General features: G+C 35.8%; 1 long non-coding RNA gene across 1 annotated transcript; it reads right to left on the minus strand.

Annotated features, from left to right (window-relative positions):
• Window positions 1–650: 650 nt before the first annotated feature.
• Window positions 651–19829, minus strand: LOC311427705. Its single transcript, XR_014687506.1, has 3 exons — window positions 19496–19829; window positions 7401–7591; window positions 651–766 (listed from the first exon to the last, which is right to left on the minus strand). It is a non-coding gene; the product is annotated as an uncharacterized lncRNA (long non-coding RNA).
• Between the last annotated feature and the right edge of the window lie 4720 nt (window positions 19830–24549).

Consider the following 24549-nt stretch of genomic DNA (forward strand, 5'->3'; position numbering starts at 1 on the left):
AAAGTAATGTCTTTGCCACTTGTAGGTTACAAAATCATCAGTAACTTTTGTAAATAGGTAATATATCTCCAACTAAACAACCTTGTTATCCATCGACAAAGCTTCCTATAACTTTAAATAACTAAGTCTTGGAGCTAAATATACTTTCTTTATGGCCTTGAATTAATAGTCTAGTTTCAGTTAGTCCCTATCGCATGAGCAAGCATTGACGTATGGTTGACATCAGTGCCAAAAGTGATAAATTCAGCATTGAAATTGCAGAGTTAGAACCTTTGACTGGCTGATGCTGCAAATTCTTCTGTCCCAAAAGCATCATATGCCATTTTAGTATTACAAAGTCATTACACAGACTGATGAATAAAAACCATTTTCAATCCCTTTCTTGATGCATTATCTTGGAGTTGAGCTAAGACAGATCTTTATCAAGAGTTTAAGCAAAAATTAAATGTTATTAACTCAAATATGGAAGTACACATGGATTTGATTATTGTCCTCCACAGGAAGAAAATTACGTTCTCTAAAATTCATACCAATTTTGTTGCTCTGTAGACTCATTCCTGTCTTTTATCTTTTCCTTCCATTTTAAGTTCTTAAAAAAGACTTGATTAATAATAGGATATAATATTTGCCTTAACCTTCCACTGACGTTTCTCTTCAGTAATGGATTGTCTTGTCATTAATTATAATGTAAATCAATGGCAGTGATTTCAGTCAACCACTTTTACTTTCCTGTTATGTCTTCTGAAGAGTAGGATCAAATTCCACACTGGAAAACATAATAAAACCTGGATTAGACCCCTTTACTGGACGGTTTATAGTAGATTTTGCTGGTTAGATCATCTTCTTAGAAATATCACCCCGAATGAATATAGGTAAGCAAAAAGTCAACATGAAAGTACAGATAGAACCCTTTTTTTTTTTTTTTTTTATGATGCCATATTTGACATAAATTAAAAATAAAATAAAAATAAAATAAAATAAAATCAGATTTTATTGAAAAAAAAAAAAAAGTGATCCTGTTGTAATCTGACAGAACTCAATGAGTACCTATCATTGGAATGAATAAATGCAGTCCACTATTAATGCTCTCTATTCAGCTAAAAATTTTGTCAGGAATCCAATATATTCATTTTGACTGATTAAGCTAAAACCAAGTACTATAAATCCAAACATTGTTTTTCTTATCTCCTTAAAAGAGAGGGCATGCACATCTGAGCAAGACAGCTTGTGCAAGAGTACCAAAAGTGAACCAGGTTATTTTTGAGGTTAACCATCTTCAAAACGTTCATTCCCAAGTATACCTCTCAAAGAATTAGGCACAAGATTTTGTGAAGGACTTTTATAGCCAGTCAGCTACCCACTTTATTTCTCATTGCATTGTCACTGTAGGCTTGATAAGACATTATCATTAACTGTGTCTTATTTGTTTATTTATTTAGTTATATACTTTAAGTGTTTGAATGTTTGAGAAGTCAGTTCTGTTCAGTGCAAAGCTCTATGCACTATTAAAGTAAAAAATCCTTGGAAATGTTTCAGAAATCTGAATGAGTATCTCTGCATACAAAGATCTACCTGTAGTTAAGAGCCAGTAATTTATACTGTACTAGAACCACTCAATGAAAGAGAATTAATAAAATGATTTAAATAGGTATGTGTACTTTTATTCTACACTGTAGATGGCAGAACAGCACACACAGCCTTTGTATGTGTGCTTTGTGTGTTTAAAGAACAATAATTTGAATTCAAGTCTGTAATTCTGTGAAGCTTTTTGGAATCTTGCTGCAGATCTTGTCACTTTCATTATCTTTCACTGATGGCTTATTAAGAAAAAAATTCTTCTCACATACAGTAATAAATAATTCAAGTATCTTTAAATGTCCTGAAAGCAGTAATCACTAGCTACACCTGTGGATCCAGATTCGAGTAGTGGTTATTCTTTGTTTAGTTTTTATCATGTAGATTTTATTCAAATTTCTTTAAAAATAATAATTCCTGTGGCCCAGGAGGAAGAGAAATGCACAAATAGAAAGCTACAGGGAAGAGAATATACTGTGATTAGACAGATCATAGATAAATTATATGCAATTGAGACAGTGATTTATGCCACTTTGTAGCAGGATTATGCAGTTAGTGTATTCTAAGGCCATTAGTTTTGTTTTGTTTTATTGGGGGGGAGGGGGAGGGGGGGAAAGGGAGGGAGTGGGGAGTGTTTTGTCTTGTTTTTTTTATTGTTGTGGTGGTTGTTGTTTAATTACTTGTACTCCCTGACATAGCTGGAGTACTGTACTACACATTGGAAATATACAATTATTTATAAACATCAATGGCATGCCTGAGTCCATCTGGAAATCTTCCAGATGAAAAAATACAATTTTCAAAATCAGTCAAATTATCTGAATGGATTTCTTTGCTTGTGCATTCTTATTTTAGGTACCTTACTCTTGACTCTCAATAATTCTATGCACCAGTTCTCTTCCATAAGCTGATTCTGTAACAAAATGCCAAAGCTGCTCACTGTGACCTCTGCAGTCTTGCTTCCACTTTCTGCTTTGTGCCCTTAAGTAACTTTTTCCAGGCCAGAACTCACAAAAAAAAGAATTTTATCTTTGTTGTTTTTTGAGCTGGAAGTTGTTCTAAACATTTTTTCAGTATTCCACGGATTTCATTAAATTTCATTTTTATCTTCCATTTCTCTTTACTCAGTTCATCTCTGTGCTGAAGAATGTGAGACAGCATGTACACTGTGATGAAATTACCATTGATCCAACTTTAACATATTAAATGTTCTATGAGAAAATAGCGCATCATCAGCAAGCCTACTTTGGTGACTTGGAGTGTATTAATGAGCCATAAGAATGAACAGCAAATATTTCTGATAGCTGGTCAGTATAAACTGCTCATAATTGCCTTTCTCTGAACTATAGTGTTTACTGTTTCTCAGCATTTTTCTTACTCTTTTGCTCAATTTTTGCTGACTAGTTTTGCTGATGATTAGACATGGTGGGTGCAGCACTTGATGTGAATGGGCACTTCAGGTACACGGCAAAGTCATCCTCACACCACCGTAGGATCTTCTAAAAATAATAGGAAAGATTATCAGAAAGCTAAGCTCAGTGCAAAACCCTGCTGGAAGATACAGTAGATATCTGCACTGTTACAAAACTGAGTTGATTGTAGAAAGCTAGGTCAGATATATCTATTCTGCAGTGATCCACGAGTTATCTTCCCAGTGTGATAAGGCAGAGAACATCATTCAAGCAGGGAATATCATGAGGCTCACCTGGCTACAAAGTAAATATGACTTTGGGCAATTATCAGGGAGTGGAAAGTTTCCGGAATTGCACTGGGACAACAAAAAATACAGCTTCATTCTTTCCATTGAACATTAGCACCAGTCTGTCCCATGAAAGAAAAAAATACTGCATATCTATGAAACTGCCAACTAGTTATTAGGAAATTGAATATCTCAGGAGGATGCAAGCATAGCCAGAGAAAAGAAAGAATGGCATGTTTGTACCTTCAGGTACATTTCAAACATTTCAAAATAGTTGAAGGTAAGAATATCTTTCCCTCTCCCAGTCCAATGGAAAAATACATTCATGTTATCAAGTCATATAAATGTACTTACCTTATCAATTCCACTTCTAGGAGTCTGTTCTACTGTTTCTCCCTTCATTCACTGGACCACCAGGGTACCACTGATTGAGCTAAAAACCATACCTGGTATGTTATGGTTCCCTAATAACTGGCAAAGTGAGTTTCTGCTGACAATGGCTGAGTGAGATTTCAGCAAGAGAAATATTCCTCCTAATTTTGCTTAATGTTGTGTTGTATGCAGTTATTTGAGAAACAGATGAAAAAGTTTCCCCATGGGAGGTTATGGACTGGGAAGTTTGTCTGCTGATTTTGAGTTGCCAGACGCAACATAGGTTACAAGAGCCACTGAGATACTGCAGGGTGTAAAGGATAGCTTAAGGCAATTTTGGCTTCAGTTATGGGACCGAAGCATACTGGTTCCTCAGTATGAAAGTTACACATGGCTTTTCAGAGGATTCATTAGATCCTGTCATGAAGGTTAAATGATTGTGAAAGCTAACTGGATTTATGTTTTTAATTTGTCAGACCTATCCATTGTTCTGTTGTGTCTAGTAAATGTAAAGAACAAATTCTAAGATTTCAGGCAGATAGATTTTACATGTTCAATAGCAACAACAAAAGAGTCTGAAGTGTGGAATAGTAGCCTACTAACAAATTTTGACTATATTTTGACTATAGTATTTTCCTTTGTTTTAACTTTAAAAATAATTAAAAAAAAATAAAAAATCTAAAAAGGTTTCCTTAGGACCTCTAAATTCTGGAGCTTATTACTTTTCCCATCTGACCTTCTACTTCCTTATCTAGCTTTTGCTCTCCCAGATTCTACCCCTTTGGAGCCTAAAGGCTTCGCATAGTATAAAACATAGCCTCTTGCTTATTTATTTAATTATTTATTTATTTATTTACTTATTTGTTTGTGTTTTTGTGTATGTGTGTGTGTCCCAGAAGTAGGTCAATCTTTTACACAAGCTTCTCAAGGATAACCCCATTGCAGGGTAAAGAGAAAGAGAACAACAACATTAAACTTTCATAACTAGCCTCAGATCCCCTGTTCTTAGAACGGATCTGCAGCTCTCGGGATGATGAGTGGTATGTGGATGTAGTTAAAAACTGCTGTATGCCCATATGGATCACAGAAAGGAGCAATGTACAGAGACTGGATTAGTACAGCAAGACTGGCTCATTTGCTTAGTAATTATGGCTGGTCTTACTCCTTTTTGTGGCAAAGGCCAAGAGAAAGAAGCCACATAAAGAGACTCCCCAATTGGGTGAGGTCATTCACCATTAAGGGATTACAACAGATGCAATAAGGGCATGAAGATTTATTGCTTGGGAAAAAAGAAAAAAAAAAAAAAGTGTTAAAACATGTAATGATTAGGTTAATGCAATTTCAGTGATGCAAAGAGGCATTTCCACCATAATTAGAAATCACTTTTGGGAAAGCAGGAAGATCAGATACACCAAAGAAAACTAAATTACCCATATCTCTTCCTTTTCACATGCATATAGTGACAATTATATATAGCATTATTTGGTAGTTAGGCTGGGAGAAAAAAAAAAAAAAAAGAAGCATTTCTATTTGCAGCATTAGAAATTGGATTCTTAAAATCATGTATGCTGACTTATCAATAACATGTTTCTGAGAACATTTTAAATGTTCTTTCTAGCATTTTCATCAAGTATAATTTTCAGTGTTTTTCTGGTAATGTTATACCTGATGTTTTAGGGTATGATAAAGTTATATTTAAAAAAGTTAATTTTTATAGCAAAATATGCTGGACAGTGATCTTTCCTGATATTTCTGTAATGCCACTGCCCACAAAAAAAAAAAAAAAAAATCCAAAATGAAATTATATATTTTTTAGAAACCATTCAGTAGCAGTATTGCATAGCTGCCTCTTCTTGTCTGATTGTCCTGGACAAAGTTTTGTCTTCCCAGATTGTCTGTTTCAACCTTTCAACCTCTTTGTGCAGCTCTTTTTTTTTTTTATTATTATTTTTTTTAATAGTGTTTCAGTTCCCATCTGAAATGTGTCGATCACCAGACACCTTGTGCTAATGGAATTCTCTGATCATATATGGTAAGCAAGTTGCCCCAAACAGTTGGTACAGATGATACCTAGTGATACTGGTTTCTTAATCTATCATTGTCTTTTGTTTCTGATATGTAAAAGCTGCCATCATCTCAGCAATGTCTGTATGGATCTCCTCTGCAAGAATTTTAATTCTGCAAAGGCGGTGACACGTCCCCAGAGAGGCAGGACGCTCACATGCTTTGCAAGATTTAGCTAGAGCTTTGAACACTGTGCACCCAATTTAAGTAATGGATCATAAAAATAGCATGCCTGAAAACCATGACAGAATAACTTAAGTGGGTAGCAACCTCCAGTCACTAGGCCAAATAGAGGTGACATTTAAAAAGACCAGAAACAAATGCATATGTTTTTTGTCATACAAATTCAGTCATTATAAATGTGGTGTTTGAAGATAGCTTCAACAAAATATATAGTACAACATAGAAATACACTATACAAATGCTCTTTTATTTTTCCAAAAAGGTCTATGCTAACGAGGTCATCATGTCTTTTGAGGATATAGTTTATTTTTAGTAAAATACAGGCTTTCCTTCACATGGTTGATGCAGGATTTGAACAAAAGCATATTTAAACAGACATATTTTTAGAGTGTGACTTGTGTTGCAGACACACTCTGTCTGTCCTGTCCTTTTCTCCTACATTTCCAGTTTATTCTTTAAACTGATTGATTGGGGTGTCAATGCAACTCCAGACCAGGTGAGATGACGATTTTCTCTGAGATTCAGGATGGACACTTCCATTGTACACGGAGAGAATTTAATTTGCATCTACTCTTTTGAGTCTACGAGTTTACGTACCATTCTCATTCCAGGTCTGCATGCGCTTACCGTAGATTATATATTTTTCATTCATTCTCCTCAAAAAAAGAAAAAAAAAAAAAAAAAAAAAGTGTAGAGCCAAAACTTCTGTAGACTTTAAACAAAATAAATAAATAAATCCAGCCATTTCTAGGGAGATTAGCAGTTGATTCATATAAAATATGCTCATGAGGTGCTGGAGAAAATAGAGACCAGAATGACTTGAGTGGTGGAGGTGGGAAGGGATCTCTGGAGATCCTCTTGTCAACTCTCCTGCTCTGGATGCAGGATGGCTCAGAGCAGGGTGCCAGTGCTCAGTCCCCTGCACAGTGAAGATGGGCTTCCTGATGTTCAGATGGAACCTCTTGTGCCTCTTGTGTTATAGAATCAGTTATAGAATGTTACATTTAATGTTACAATTAATGTTACATTTGTCATGTAGATACTATCGATAATTACTAATTTCTTGAGAATATTTTTCCCCTACATTTCAACTTGATGTTACATATTTTCACAAAACAAGCACACATAATAATAATAATAATTTACTATTTTTACTATTTATTATTAAAAGGTCATGAAAAGAATGTCATGACATTCTAAAGTGTACTTAAAGACTTGCAACTATAAAAACAAGAACAATGTTAAGTTAGCATTTTGTCCCCTATCACCGCTGTGGAACATTTTAAAACATTATTCTGAAGGGTGGTATTTTGCATTGCTGTTTGTCTGTGTGAAGATAAGTGTCCATCTGTTCCTTTTATCAAACTTTGCCAGTCACTGGAAAATGCTAACAAAAGTTATTGATGTGAGGAATAGGAAATATAGCCTAGGAAAAACATACTGTTTCAAAGTTATTGAATGGTGGGACACAAAAATAAAATAAAACAAAATAGAATAAAATTTGTACCTGCTTATAAAGATTTCCAAAGGTCACAGGCAGCATTTCATTTCTTCCTTTGCTTTGGCCAGAAGTAAAGCCTTTTAGGACTGACACAAGAATGTCAGAAATTTTCACTCTGAGGTTTTAAATCTTTTGTAGCTCTTCTCTTCCTTTATTTCAAGAGAAGGCAAGCAGGAAGGCTTTCCCAACTTTTTAATCTAACAAACAAACAAACAAAAAAAAAAAACTATAAGAAGACACTCTGAGATGTTTTGCTCATTTAGATATTATGCATGCAGACTTTTTCTTAAATTGGAGAATATGACAGCATTCAAGTGGCTGTCCAAATAAAACAAGTTAGCCAATTTGGAAGTAAAGATATATGTAAAGTACAATAATATTACAGAAACCTCTTTAAGATTGAAAAATGAATTAATTTCTGAAACTTTCCTATTACAGTACAGTAAATGGCACGATTTGGTGTTTATTCACAAATGGAACCAGAAGTCCAGAAAAGAGGAACAGGTAGTAAGTGTCAGTTGAATAGATTCATGGTCATTAAGAGTAAAGAAGAATGTAGTCAAAATGGGAAACTGGGAAAAGGTCTGGGACAGGAAAAACATAATTCTGTACATCTTTTCCATAGGACTGGAAGAAAAGAAATGAGTGATAAAGCAGCAATGCATTAGAGCCATTAACTTTTTTCCAATACTCATTTCTGACTGATTGGGAAAAGAGTAACAGCTGATAGAAATCCTTTCTAATACTGTTGAAAGAGAGTAAATAGCTAGTTAAAAGTAATATTTCTCAAACTTTGTAGCAAGCTACAAGAAGATACCACTGTGTCTTCTAGCTACTGGCCATGTGATTGGTAGCTAGTGTCAGCTGTGACAGAGATTAGTTTGAAGTGAAATTTCATTCACTAGAATGAAATGTCTGAATAAACCTGATAATGTCCCTCAGACATCAACTTTCAGGCAGACTTGGATTACCTTAAAAGTAGTGACCTAGAGATGAACTGCCTGCTCTCTGTTCCCTAAGTGATTCAGATCCTTGGGAGCACAAGTTGTAATCACAGTTGTCTGCTAAATGTTTGACTCTATAGGTTTCTGCATAAAGTGAAAAGCAATTATTTTTCACAAAGGATAAAACATTTTAATATAAAAAGAGATAAACACATTCTGCTTGTTTAAATCTTGTGAGTTCATATTTTAGATAATATCATTTAATAGAGACCAGGGGTCTGTTCATCACAAGACAATGATTCAGACAACAAAGTAAATTGAAAATGTGTAGAACAAGACCTAAATATATAAATACATGTATTTTTAAAGGAACAAAAAAGGATCATTCTATGGCATAAAAAACATAGCACGCAGACATCTCTCTGCAACATTTCAATGGAAAAAAAAAAAAAAAAAGGGATGGGAAAGAACAGAAGAATTTTCAGGTGAAATATGTATGCTAGTGATAACTGATGAGCACTAAAGAGAAGCAGTATCTCACTATGACTGTATGGAAACTTAATTACTGGTAAATGTGGTAAATGTAAGAAAATGCGTATTTCAGGATATGGACTCCTAATTTATGCCTAGACACAGATTTCTACTGTGATATTATTACAGAAGCAAGTACTAAGAGAATTATCATTGCCAGAAATTACAAATAAGTTCACACATTCTTCTAAGGTCATCTAGGAAAAGACTGAGTATCCCATTTGAAAAGATACAGAAATTTTTATCTGCACAAAACAGCACGATCCATAGAAAAATACTTTAAATACATTTCAGAGTTTTTCTGTTTCTACTGTATTGGGTGTAGGAGGCCAGGTTTTGGTAGTGAGGCGGGGTTGAATGGTATTTGCTTCTGCAGGGGTGGGCTTTGTGTGAATAGACCAGTTGCCTCATGTTAGATAAGAGCCAGCTCTAACTGGCTCCAGAATGGAACTGCTGCTGGCCAAAGATGAGCCCCTTATCAGTTCTGGGGGTGTGCCTGTGATAACAACCAAAGTGTAAAAAAACACTGTGCAAAAACACTGGGAGGAAAAAGAACATTTGAGAAAAACAGTCCTGCAGACACCGAGGTCAGTGAAGGAGAGGAGAAGGAACTCCACGTGATGGAGAAGTTCCCCTGTGGTCTGTGGAGAGGCCCCTGGTGGAGCAGGCTGTCCCTGTGCAGCACACAGAGGACCACATTGGAGCAGATCTCCACACTGCCAGCAATATTGTATTCCATGCCAGAGCAAGTGGATGAGGCTGGAGGGAAGCTGCAGCCCCTGAGAGATCCATGCTGAGCAGTTTATTCCTGAAGGACTGTAACCCATGGGAGGGACCCCATGCTGGAGCAGAGGAAGAGTATGAGAAGGAAGGAGTGAAGAAATGAAACATTATGGATGGACTGCAACCTTCGGCATACCACGGTGCTGCTTGGGGGGAGGAAGGGGTAGGTAGAAGAGCTGGGAATGAAGGAGTGAAGACGAATCCTCCTCAAAAGAGGTGTGGGGAGAGAGGTGATTTTAATGTTGGTTTTTGTTTGTTTGTTTGTTTGTTTTTCCCCTCACTCTCTTACTCTATCTCTACATGGTGATAAATTAAATTAGTCTTATCCAAGTTTGTTTTGCCTGTGATGGTAACTAGTAAATTAATCTGCCCATATCCTTATCTTGACCCATGAGTTTTTTCTCCCTGTCCTGATGTGTAGGGGGAGTGAGAGTGGAGTGCTGGGCACCTAGTGGCCAGCCAAGGTCAGCCTATCACATAGATCTAAACAAATATAAACTGTTAATATTAACGCTCCTAACCACAGGCTTGATTGCTTTTTGTTTGTTTGTTTGTTTCAGAGAAAACCTCTTGTCTCAAAATGTTTAGAAAGAAGTCTGAGGATTAATATATCTGAGGATATATTAAGTATATATCCTCACATATATAGTTAATATATCCTCAGATATATTAATATATCTGAGTATATAATCCTTTTCTCAAAGGATTAATTAGAGCCACATTTGATACCGATGAATTTTAACAAGTTGTTTATATTAGTTATATTTAGATGTGTATGCAGTATATATTGGCAAACGGCGTATATGATAAAAATCACCCAAAGACACATTCGATACTGAACCACAGCAGTGAGTCACCAGAAAGAAAGGAGAATATTGCTTATTGGTGCAAGAACCTTTTTTCCTGGCCAGAAAATTATAGGAGATTAAACCTGTATCAGTAAAGATGCATTTGCATATCTTATAATCAAAACTACTCCCTGTGATGGTGAAGAGCAATCAGTGAATAAAGAAGCAATATAACAGCTACTGGGAGGTAAGACAGTATCTGGATTCCAGTTCCACCAACACAAATCTCTCGTAAGTCTCTGTAGGATCAGAGATCTGAACAGCTTAGTAAAGTTTGCTTTGCAAAGTATGCTTTGCTGATGACACAAAGGAGAAACCACCCTTATAAATGTCTTTTTTTTTTTTCTGAGAGATTCTGCCATATAGCATCTTTCCCTGAGTGCTATTTACAAAGACTGAAAAGCTGACTGCAGCTTTGTGGGGAAAAACTGTGAGCCTACTCTACAAGGAAGAGAGGCCTTTCTGATTTAGCTTTCATATAAACAGGAAAGATGTGGGGGATCGTTTGTTTATTTCTTCATTTGTGTCATTTAAAAGCATTTGTGACTACAATGTATTTTTTCTGATGTAGTTAATGCATCATTCTTTTTCCATTTTCCCTCAACCAAGACTCAGTATGATTAAAGATAGTTACACTACAGCAGGCTTGTGACAAACCCATGAAACATACATGTGGCGTAATGACCACACAGACACCAGGGGTCTTCTAGGATCAGTAACTGCTACTACTTTATTAATGACATAACTTCATTCTCTCTTACCAAGGCCTAACTTCATCTCTCATATTGAGGGCATATCTTCATTCTATCTGTTGCATCCCCATATCGAGAACAGGCTCCCTTCTTAAACCATTCACCCCACAGCAGTACTTTTCCACTAACTATTCATTGGTCAACAACTTTGCCTGGCAATCAGCAAGCCACTAGCAACTTCCATGCCTTGGTGGCTGGAGAACAAGCAATCCAAGATGGCAAGGCATCTCCAGAATCACCCTTCTTGGTTCCCTATAAACTTTCTACATTACTGATGGCCTCATCCTTAAGAGTCTGATGTTATCACCAACCATGGGGCTTGCTGACCCCCATGGCCACACTCACACACATACAGGGATGCCTGTCGAGTGCACTAACTCAACAGCATATCCTCTCATAAACCACAAGGACTAAGTGAAGAAGTAAAAGAAGGAACACCAGGAGGGAGAGAAATATTTACATATCACCAGTTGTGATCACAAAGGCATTCCTGGCACACAGAATGTTGGCATGTGCAGCTAAGTCCAGAGGGTGGCAGGGAAAGTGGTCTCCCTTGGAGTAAAACTAAAGATTGAAAGTTACAGGCTGAGGGAAAAATCTGAGCTTGAAAATAATTGTTCCCTTTTCCTGTGTAAGCTTGTCATTGTAATTATGAGATTAATAGGCTCTCAAATCCATGCTGCTATTAGCCTGTAATGTGACAGATATGCCAAACCCATACACTTTTATATGAAAAACTAAATCCAAGTGATAGTTATTTGCCACTTCTCAGATCATTTGTAAGGGCAGCGTATTTATTAGCAAGACATTGATTTGAACTCTGATCTCTTGACACAGGTAACATAATTTCAACACAGCATTAAAAGAGTCTCCAAATTTAGAGACATTGTGTACCTGAATCATTTGGAGTCACTATAACTAAGTGACCTTGACAGATGGCATCATGCGCCTTTATTTTTTTTTCCCTGCTAAAGTTTTTTTTTGTTGTTGTTTTGTTTTGTTTTGTTTGGATTTGACAGAATTTAAGGGAAATAACTATTTGAAACAGAATTTTGTTGAGCTTTGCTGTAGCCTCTTATCTATATAAAAGATGCTCAGAGGCATTTGTAGGCATGCAATAGCTAAACATATTCAAAATTAGATTCCTATAAAACTTAAGCATAGATCCACAAAATCACCTGAGTGTTGCTGCTTTCAACATGCTGGGTACTGCGGTAACTGGATTTGAGGTGAAGGTTAGTTTCCATGTACCTCAACTCTCCATGTATTAAAATAGAAAATGGGAGTGCAAGCCTGTCTTGCAAAGTTATATAGGAGAGACACATTAAAGAGAAAAAAGAAATAGAACTCACTCAAGCAGGAGATATGATGGAGCATAGCTCTGCCTTATTGTCTCTTTGCTTCTCTCTCAGAAAGTTAGCAAGAAGAGAAACAGAAATCCAGACTGGATCAGCCATGTAGTTTCTCCACACACTGGGAGAATGCTCTACCTTGGCAGCTCTATGCTGCCAATTTATCAGTCTTTTTTACACTGGATGAGTGATAGGAAGGATAAAAGAAGCACAAGAGAATATGGCCCTGATTTTTTTAGAGGTTGCATCCTGTGATGGGAATTTTCATAACTCTATTGACTTCACAAAGCCAATAGAAACAGAAAGAAGTAGTATCCTCAAACCCCTGCGGTACCTCTTTAGTGTGGTGTGATGTTCATTTTGTCTTCTCAATGTTTTTTCATTTGTCCATAAAAGCTGAATTGTGTATTAAGGTCTCTATTATGCAGCTTTAGTGCAAGTAAAGGTTCCAGTCTACATGCCTGGAAACAAGTATCACAGCTTTTTTCTTGGCAATTCAATACAATTCAATTTTTACTTCAGGTGTTTCAATAAGGGAGATCATTCACTCTTATGTGCGCAAAGTGCCATAGGAAACAAGTCAGGAAGGATCTTTCTTGTGTAATACCACCTATTTTAGTATACTTTGGAAAGAAAAGCATGCTTTTTGGCTTTTTTTTTTTTTTTATTTCTTACACCATGGTACTGAAAAGCGAGAGAAAAAATTATTTGGGTAAGGAAGCAATGAATGAAAAATAAAAAGGAAACTAATGAAAAATATAAAGGATTTTGTTTTTAAACAAAATTTTAAAAAGGACACTGACTTTGCACAGGTTACAACAAGGAGAGTATAAGAACAAAGACTGCTGCCTCAGCACTTCCACCTAGACATCAAATTGTTAGTGATTTTAATTACCCATATTCACTGGATAGTTAATGCATTAAATTCACATAACACTTTTGTACAAAATCATAAAGGATTTTAATATTTGAAAGAAAGAAAAAAAGAAGGGAAGATTTTAAAAACAGCAAAAGTTAAGTCTCAGAGCAGTTCAGGCTTCATTAAGGTATCTTTAAAGGCATGGTGTGGGACAGCAGGAAGAAAAAAGTCTGGTGGAAAAGGTGGTGAAAGAATGGTATCTGTTGGTACAGATACCATTTGATGAAGAAGCGCACTTCCTATCATCTCCCTTTTGCAATGAATTAGCTCATAGAATTAACCTTATTAGCATCAGGACACAGCGAAAGCATTTCCCTTCAATAACATGAACATTAGTAGTCACTTCATGACAATTGTCTCAACTGCAGCTTTTGCAACTGTGTAATTCTCTGTCTATGGAGTAGAAACAAGATCAGAAGGCCAATACATGAAAGACAGTTGAGGAGACATAGTGGCATCCCATATTCCTTACACTTTGGGTACTTTAAAAGCAGAAGGACTTTTAGGAAAGCCCATATTTTAGTTGTGTGGGGAGTACACCATCCAAACGATCATATCATCTGCACAAGCTCTGCTAATTCCTTTTATCCTGAGTTGCATCTATCAGCAGCCCAGATGGTGAATGCTTGAATGGTGATGGTGAATTCACCCCAATGGTGAATGCTTGTTCTGTATTCTAATCCTGGGACAATGCAGTGACTTTTATGCATCAGGGGATTTGATGTTGTGGCCTGGGTCACAGTATTTAGGGTATTCCATATTTTTCTACTGGAGTGTTACATAGGCCATGGTGGGTCCTGGTAGCTAGGACTGCATGCCAGAGAGACAACAGATGAAAAGAAAGAGACAACAGTTACTAGAAGTTCAACATATTGCAAGGAAAATTAGAAAGGTAAAATATACCTGTACCTGTTAAAAAGGAAAGTATAAGAATGAATTAAAAAAACTGGGTATAATTATTGAAATGAAGATTTTTTTGAAAACAAGCTAAATGTACAGTTTGCTTCTGTGGACCAATTTTAAAATCAGCTTAAAGATTATGTCTATTTTGCCTGAATACAGTAGCCCAAATTCTCCATGTATTTTGGAACATTTTGTCACCATCCATTAGTTACCTTGAAGATGAAAATGCTCTGTGGCAAACCCTTTTGTTAAGGCTGTGCTTGTTTTGCTTTCTTCCAGCGACATCACCCCTTGCCACACAGAGCCCATATACATTTGCACCTTTAAAATCCTCAGGACCTGATGTTCTATGTTATTTTGTTTTTCAGTGTTTTCTAACACCACTCAGTAGCTTATGTGTGCAGTCAGGAGATGTCCTTTTTCATGAAGAGCAGGGGAAACGAAATGCTGACCACCTCTACAGCACAGTGCTCCCAACCACTGCAGTTTGACAAGATGCAAGCAGATAAATGCAACTGATTATTATTTTTTTTCCCTGAATAGGCCTTCCTCTAAAAAGTGCTATGTTCCTATCTGACAATAATCTCACAGGGTTTGTTTGCAATATGACTGGCTAGTTTATACAAAAAGTGTATTCAAAATTTTTGTACACACCACACAGTATGAAAGCCAGAATCCATCTGTCTGGTAGAGAGGAAAGGTTCTCCTGGGAGATTCAGTGTGTTGCCTAATGCAGGAGCTCCTTCTATTGGCAGACAAGATGAAGAGGAGTTCCGAGTCAGGCTGGGGAACAATTACCAGAAAAAAAAGGAAATAAAGATAATTTCGGATGCAAATGATGAGCATTTGACAAACTCGCATTTAACAAAATTATAAACAACCTACTGACAGGAACATATAACAGAGACACTGGTAAGTGGAACTGAACCATAGTAATACATCTATAAAGTAGTAGCAAGTCTTGGATCATACTGTTAAAACACATGGTTTAAATAAGTTATTCTCACTTCATTATTTTCTCTGCAAATCTTGTACTGAAATCTAGATCAGAGGACTGCAAAGCTCTGATTAATTTGCTATAAATTTATATTAAAAGGGGGGACTGTTATGATGGGTAATAGCTTCCTTGTTAGCAATATTATGTTTATCTACTCAAGCACTGTACAAACAGAATAGATATTAAAATATTTTTGTGTTAATATAGGAAAAAAATATTTTTTTTCTATATCATCACACAGAGTGTGTATTTGCCAGGCAACTAGACTTTCCAAAGCAATAACAAAGTATTTGCTTTTATGTATTTTTAAGTGTATTATCAATTATTTATTATTTAAGTGTATTATCAATTTTAAGGTAGGTTTTAAACCACATTTAAGGGCTATTATCTTTCAAGCTGGTGCAGTGCCAGCAGGGCAAGCTACACAGGAACATGGAGAAACACATCTAAAACAAAACAAATAATGTCTTTGAAGTCTGAAAATGAAAAGTAGGGTGTTGAATTTATTTTTTTTTGTTTCAAATTTAAAGAAAAGGTTATGCTTCTGATATTTTAACAAATTCCTACTGTGAATAAAATTTGTCTTGCCATTCTAATGAATCAGGGAAGCTAAGAAGAACTCTCCAATTTTCAACATATAGATAGTATAGAATAACCATGCGTTTGTTTTTTTTTCAGAGACAAATTTTAACCAATAGTACTTCAATACATCTGAGAAATATGAAAATGGAAGTTGGCATTGCTGTGTGCTGCAAACTAGATCAATGGATCAATAAGTTGTGTAAGAGAAGTGGTTTCACTTCCAAAAGAACAAGCAGGACATAGAATAGTTTAGAAATGTTTGCGTGGTGGAGTGCATGCTGTCAACAAAGGATTAACTATGTTTTTTTTTGTTTGTTTTCAGGGAAAAACAAAACAAACAAACAACAACAACAAAAAAAAAAGCCACAATAAAAACAAACAAACAAACAAACAAACATTTTAGAGACAATTGTTAAGTTGCTATTCAATGTTATACCTTGGAATATTTTCCCCGAATGAGAGAAGTAGAACAAAATCTGTAAGAATGTGAACCCGCCTTTAATTCCCATACATAGCTAGTGCTAAAAACATTGTATCTACATCTAGTTTTACTTGTTCTGTCAGTGTTTATTTTTTTCCTGGTTACAAACCATGTTATTTGATTTATGACAGATGTGCTTGTACACATAGGTATACATATCTATAGTATGTAATTTTTATTTTTTTTTTTAAACAGTGTCTTTACTTTTGACTGAAGCCCTCTTTAACATAGCGGCATGTCACTGCAGACCTAACACCACCATTCCAGTCTTATTTTCAACCATTTTACTTAAGTGCTGAAAGTTACCTGCAGATGAATGTTCACTGGCATTTTTTTTTGGTCTCTGTAAGAAATCAGAAAACTATTGCCATATTTCCTATAATATTTTTTCATATATTATTAAGTTATGAATATAATATGCTCAGAACTATGTTTATCACACTCTAGGGTTTTATTAAAGATATATGTCCATACCAGGCTACCAGCATTCAGCTAAACTTAAAAGTCAAACAAAACAGGTCCAATATAATCATAAACTCTGAGGTGGTTTCAGTTAATAAATTGGAAAGATTATCTCAATGCTTCCACATGATGCAAGCATAGCATCCTCAAAGCAGTCCGTCTTTAAAACTCAAGATGTTCTGTGAATTTTTTATAAGTAGGAGTCTCTCAAAAATCTCTCACCTCTCCTAACCAGTACTATCAGTTGAACAAGTTTTAATAAAGTCTTCCAAAGAATGTGACTTCTTTCTCAAGATCCTGAATATGTACCATATCAGTGGTCTAAAAAAATGTATTTACTTTTTTTTTTTTCCTTTTTTTCCCAAATCTCAAACCTACATATAATTATCAATTTCACTAAATACTTTTTATGGTTTTGGGGAACTGCACAGATACCAGTTGACCCACAGATTTACTCTGCCATGTGAAAAAAAGAAGGTAATAATAGAACTCACAGTTACTAGTAAAGATATAAAATTTCAGGCTTGACACAAAAAATGGAAACAAATGTGACAAGTCAAAGAAAGACTTGTGTCACGCATCTGCTGAGAAGTAATAGAAACTGAGTACTAATGCAAACAAATAATATCCTATAGTTCACAGTTTGTCTGGTATGTTAATGACCCGACAGATTAAATACTGAGTCAAAATTCTGTAATCTACGGTAGTACTAACCTGCCATGGCTTCACTCTGGACTGGAAAAGCAACTGTGACATCCAGGAAAAACACAATTTTACAATTATAAGTTTTTCTCATTTGTTTTTTTTTTTGTTTTTAATAAGCAGCATAAATCAGCCCATATCGAATTGAGACATGTCAGACTTGCTCTATAAAGTCAAAAGCTATTACTAGGAAGACAAATTTTAAGAAAGTCTAGGGATTGAAATATATATGGTGTAGAACTGTAATTAGCTGTTTCTAATTGTTGTTCTGATAACATTCATATGCAAAGAAAATCCTCATTGATTTGAAGGATCGAGGGTGAAGTGTCCTTAGAGCAGTAAATGCTGACTTTGTACTGATGTACATCTGTACTGGATTTGAAAACTAGCTTTTAAATTCAGACTCAAGGTCACTGAACCAAGTGACCGTCTTGCATTTTTTATTCATGGACTGTATGGCAGAGAATTTAAGTGTACCAATTACATTACATACCTGTGCATCCTGCAGTGAGCCATTTTTGGATGCTAGCTTGGATCCCCTAGGCTGCAGTATGCTTACCTTTCCTTGCTGTGAAGACGCAAAAGCAGATCTTGTGGTCTCTCCTCCATACAAGCCACATATTCTACACTGAAGCCATACGGAGCCATTCTGACAGGAAAGCACTGACAGTATGTGTCTGGATTGGGCTCATACACAGCTCCATCAAGAAAGTACTCATTGCCGTGTGGAGTATTGCTAAGAAACCTGTCTGATTAAGGATGTCTGCTTCTGAAATAATCAAAATAGGGATGGACAGTGCCACCTCACACACACTTGGTTGGAAGTAACAGCATCCTTGAGGGCACTTTTCTTGACCTGGTTTTTGGAACTGTTTGATGTCCATGAACAAAATGGATATATACAACCTACAGGGCCTTTGATAACATTAAGAGGAAAGCTATCTCCCCTCCATGATGAGAAATGTCATTTTGTCATTTTATCCATGCGCAGTCCAAACCTTCTATGAATATGGTTTCCTTTCCCATACCGCATAATTCAACCCCTTCCTCCCTCTCCTGTAACAAGATGCTTACATTGCCTTGGAAGCTCCAGCCTAAACACATTGGCATATGTTATACTTTCTGGTGAAGCAGGATTGTCCAGCAATTACCCTTCATTAACCACAGAAAAGAGAACAGCAACCAATCAACAAAGATACTCTCCCAACAGTATTGCCCATTAGGAGTTCCATTTTATCTTGTAACACATTTTCAGTGAGCAAACATATAGCTATCATTTAAATAGGGACTCAGTCCTTCCACTACACCTTCTCAGAGTAATACACTTTCTCAACAGCATGAATGAACTGTGAAAATAAGTGGGGAAAGATAGTTAGATAGTTCATCTAGAGTTTGACACACCCTCTTAGAAAATGTTAGGAGTTTTATTATTGTGACACACACACACACACACACACACAAAAAAAAAAAAAAAAAAAAAAAAAGACAACACCTCCTTCCTTAATTGAAAAAAAATTAAAATTAATTTTTTTTTTTAATTTCTCCCTTTCAATTTCAAACAAAAATAAATAAATAAATAATAAGTGTTATTTTTCCAGGAATATACATATATTATATATATATATATATATATACATATATACACCCAGGATTATTTATATATAAAACAAATCAAAGTAGAAACAGACAGACAAACAAACACACAAACAACAAAGTGAAACAACAATCAAACAAAAGCCCAATCAAATAATCCTATAGCTAGGATATATATTAATAAATAGTCATCGAGACCACAGTGACACACTCTTTGTCACCGGGCTCTCTCCCTGGCAGATTTCCACTCACATTCTCTTTCTCCAGATCAAGGTAGACCTCTCATGTCAGAAGCAGATATTTCCAGAGATCCTGGCTTGTCTTCCTTTAATCCTCTGGGCTCCCACTCAGATATGCCTGCAGGAAGAAATCTGCACCAATGGCTGTCTTAGTGGGTGCTGGTGGCAACTCTCCCTGTTGCCATTGCTCAGACAAAACCAAAAGCTGCCTGTCCAGATTTATTAGCTAAGACTGTGTTACTTCTTTTGTCTCCTTTTGGAGTTTGCCAATGAGTTTCTCTCTCTACACTTCCAGTTTTCCACTGGAAGGCTGCTGAGTTTGAAAGAAAACTGAGAAATTAAAAATATTTCAGGTTTCCTCTCAGATGAGCCTATACAGAAATGTACAACAACAACAAAAGAACAAAAAAAAAAAAAAAAAAAAAAAAAAAAAGGCAAAAAGTATATTATACTTTCGTAGGCTTTGCATGTGTAATTCATTTTGAATCATCCTTCTTTGGCTCTTGCTCACTAAAATTAATCTTTGCAAATAGATCCCAAGATTGTTTCCCCTTCTTTGGTATCCTTCCCAAGAGGATCAAGTGACAAATCTTTGTCAACAAGAAATCAGAACTGTGGGAGATAGCTAGCACAAGAAAAGAGAAGTAGGTGGATCTACACCCTGATAAACATGACACAAACTATCAGAGAAACTGCTGCCAGGGTGGAAGTATAGATGCGAGAAATCCCCTTCTGCTGTACAGGAGGCAGTGTGTTAAAGGTTTTTCACAAGTATTTCTAGCCCAAACTGAACACATGCAGGATTGAGAATCTCCATTCTCCTTGAATGTCCTCAGCCTCTTTTCACAAAGAATTGCTAAGGGTTGTTTGACAATTGTAGGGTTGTATTTCATGGTGTTTTTTCATGCTGTTTGCACAGTCTTACCACAGAGCTAGCAGGAACACGGTAGCCTGCAGCCAAGGATGCCTCAGTCACTATAACATGAACTGATTGAAGTGTATGTGGAGCCTATTATGTCTTTTTCCTTATCCTTAGAACTCAGAGTCACATGCTGAAGTACTACAGTCCAGATCCTGTCTGGAGATAAGCTCAATGACCCTACCCATGGACAGGGAGTCCACCTGAATGAAAAACAGCTTGGCAAGTGGTGGCCTGTTTTCATGGACCTGAAGCTTGAGAAGATAGGACTAGAAAAAGGGGAGGAAAATTCAGGCACTGTTGGGCTTAAAATGAATTATAAATGAATGTGTAATGAGCAGTGTCTATATTGCTTGTGTTTATGTCATGAAAACATTCTCTGCCACATTTTAATTGTTACAGCTGATCTACCTGCTTGCAGAGTGTAGGGAGGAGGTTCACCAGCATGTGCGAGCAAGCTACAGGGACAAGGGAAGTGATTCTCTCCCTCTACTCCACCTGGAGTCCGCATCCAGGTTGTGAGACCTTAGCACAAGAAGGACAAGGATCTGTTAGAACATGTCCAGAGGAGGGTCACAAGGGTGATCAAGGGGCTGGAGCACTTCTATTACGAAGACAGGCTGAGGGAGCTGGGGTTGTTCAGCCCTGAGAAGAGAAGGCCCCACGGAGACCTCAGAGCGGCCTGCCAGTGCCTGAAGGGGGTTGCAGGAAATCTGGGGAAGGACTCTGTGTCAGTGGGCGTAGGGATAGGGCAATGGTTTTAAACTTAAAAGGGGTAGATTTATATTAGATACAAGGCCGAAATTCTTCACTCAGAGGCCCAGGCCCTGGCTGCCCAGAGGAGCTGTGGCTGCCCTATCCCTGGCAGTGCCCAAGGCCAGACTGGATGGGGGTGGGGACAGCCTGGGGTGGTGGGAGGTGTCCTAGCCCATGGCAGGGTGGGGGGGAACTAGGTGGTCTTTAAGGTCTTTTGGGTCTTCAACCCAAACCAGTCTGTAATTCTTTGATTCTATAGCATTTAAAATTAGAAAGAGGAAATAATAAAATTTCACTGAATTATTTTAAATATCAGATTACTTGATTATGCTCAAAAATTAGCAAAGCAGCAAAAAGTGACTGCAGCAAAACTATAAACTGTTGTTGATTTATACAACACTGCTGTTAAAAAAAATGCTGACTCTTTATGGAAATTATGCTGTGTCTTTGGATTATTTGAAAACTACTTTTTTTTTTTTTTTCCTAGTGAACAATAGAATTGGTAAATTGTAACCAAAAAAAAAAGGCATCAGGAAGTCTAATGTCTAATTCTAACACCTTGATTATAGGATGTACAGAGATAATATTACTGAGATAGCCATTACTGCTAAGTTTGTGAAGGGTTTTTGCTGTATTTGCACTTGCAAATGGAAAAGTATGAATTATCCTCATCTAGCATTAGCAATTTTAACTTGCTCAGATTCTGTTACCATGTTTTCTGCTACCATGAAGACATTTGCTTGCTTTTTTACGGGTTCTGTCATGTTAGAATCTGTGTAGACTCATGTGCACATGAGTCAAAAAGAGAATATTTTATAAAGATTGCTAAGTGAATAATATAGACAAAAACGGGAAAGGAAGAGCTTGAGTAGTGTCTCAAAATAAAATATATTTATTGTACCAAAAAGTTTGCAAACCTCTGAAATTTGTGTGCTCATAATCACCCACTGCAGAATACAGCCACAAATCTTATGACTACTCATGGGCATTCACCTGTATTTCAGAAGCACAGGAACTGGATTAACCATAAATAAATATTTCTCTCCTTTATTTCAGAAATTGACTAGAAATTAGAGAAAAGTAGACACTCATCTTTCATTCTGCCAATTAAAAGCAAGAATTTGCCATGTTTAGTCACTACAGAATAAAGAACTCAAATTGCCAACATTGGAAGAGTGTCAGACTGACCCTCATCCATCACACGTGAACGTATGTCTATCTCTACAACAGCAGTTTGGGGTCAGCTACATAGACCACATTCTCACAAGATCTGTTTACTCACTTAGATTTATAACTTAACGTGTTAAAAGGAATACACTTATTCGTAGAATTGCCAATGTCATTTGTAGCAACTCGTACTTTTATTGACACATTGCTGGGTTTTAATAACCAAAACACAACTTCCTCACAGATTTTCCTCGCAAATTAATTACAGTCTGATGTTAAAGCTTTAGATGATATATTAATTCTGATAAAAGTTAGAAATAAGTGATAAAAGTTGAAAAAAGTTAGAAAAGTACTTCCTTATAACTAAACTCTTTCCAAAATTTTCTCCTACTTTTTTTTTTTTTTTTTTTTGAGTGAAAGGAGGTGTGGGAGGGAGAGATTAAGATTTATAAACAACAAAACAAACAAACAAACAAAACCATATATTTGCATGGTTTTCACACACACACACACACAATACAATTTTTTCAATCAACATTCCTTAATGATTTAGGAAAAGAACACCTCATGTCCACTTTTGTGAATATGAAGATAAGACATCTTCAGGATTGAATATTATATGTAGGCCTGTAACAATTATTTCTGTTCTCATTTCTTGATTTCTAACTTTTGGTTAATACTAATCCCACTAAAATATCATCTAGATGACTGCCACTATTAGATGGCTAATGTGTCATAATTGAAAACCAATACTCACAGAGATGAATATTATTTACCGTATGTTACTAATTGCTAGGTAGCTAAACTTATCTTTCTTATATATAAATAAGAATAGATATATCTTATATATGTTATATATATATAACATATAACATATTAAAGTAGAAGTATATGAAATGTATTATATATATTAACTATTATATATAATATTATATATGTTATTGTTTGAAATGCATATATTTCTTATGTATATATATATATACATATATACATGTACATATATACATTTCGAGGGTATACAAAAATTACTGATGCATAGCTAGCTAGCTTGCCTTCCTCTAAAGTACAGTAATGGTTTTTCTGTGCAAGTGTAATTATTTGTAGTGGGCATTCAATATATTGCTCTTATGCAGTGTTAATTCAGTACAGAACCTGATCCTTGTTCTTCAGTATAGTTTCCTAATTAAAACTGAATTTAATTTAGTTTGCCTTGTTTTATTCAAAAATCCCTCAATTTGTCTAGATTTTTCCAAGTATTGTGGGCAGTATATATTATACCATTGATCTTAATGGATGAGGAAAATAAAAATGATATTTCTACTCACACCATCTTGCAATCTGTGAAGAAATGTGGAGAATGTCAAATTTATTTCTCTGCAGCTCTGCTAAGTTTGTGAGACCCTGAAGGGGATAAGAAAGAAAAAGTACAATTCTCTGAATAAGAAAATGCAGGCATACTTGATCTGTTCCTGAAATTATGAAGATATTTTTATTATTGCTTATATATTTATTTATTAGTTAGCTAGATCTTGTTTGGTGGTTCTTCAGGAATGAGTTGAGCTCCTCAAATCACATAGGAGTGTGGTAAACCCAAAACCCAGCTCAAACAGAAGAACACAAATATCCTAATTACTGTAAACATTTTTAAGGTGACAAGTAAGCCTACATGCTCAATATATTAATAGACACAGAGCTTTAATGTTTGAAATTTCTCTTAAACTAATGCTGTTGAACAGAAACCTAAATTAGCTTAAGAAAGTTTTTTTTTTTTTTTTTTTTTTTTCTCAACTTACAAATATAAAGATTTTGTTCGTAATTTGTAATTATATTTTCTGTAGTTTCAAAGTTGCTTCCACCTTCTTTTGAAAGAAGCTAAGGGGAGACCATACATAGCATAAACATTCAGTGTCCCCTCTGTACCAATCATGTTTTAGAATCTATGGATAATGCTTATTTTGTTATTCTTGTGTTAATAAGAGAAGACCTCTGTAAACAGGTATTCAGGCATATATATATATATATATATATATATATATATATATATATAAAATTTATATATTCAGGTTAATACTGAAGGTTTCAAAAAAGTGTAGAAAAGAACAAATTTCAGCACCCGACACTTAGCTGTGTGTTTCATGATATACTTCTCAATATCTACAGTATCTGCTTCTGAGGTCTCTTCCAACCTAGAAATTCTGTGATTCTGTGTGATTCTGTGTATATCA

This window comes from Aythya ferina (genome assembly GCF_964211825.1).
Source record: "Aythya ferina genome assembly, chromosome: Z".
Lineage (NCBI taxonomy): Eukaryota > Metazoa > Chordata > Aves > Anseriformes > Anatidae > Aythya > Aythya ferina.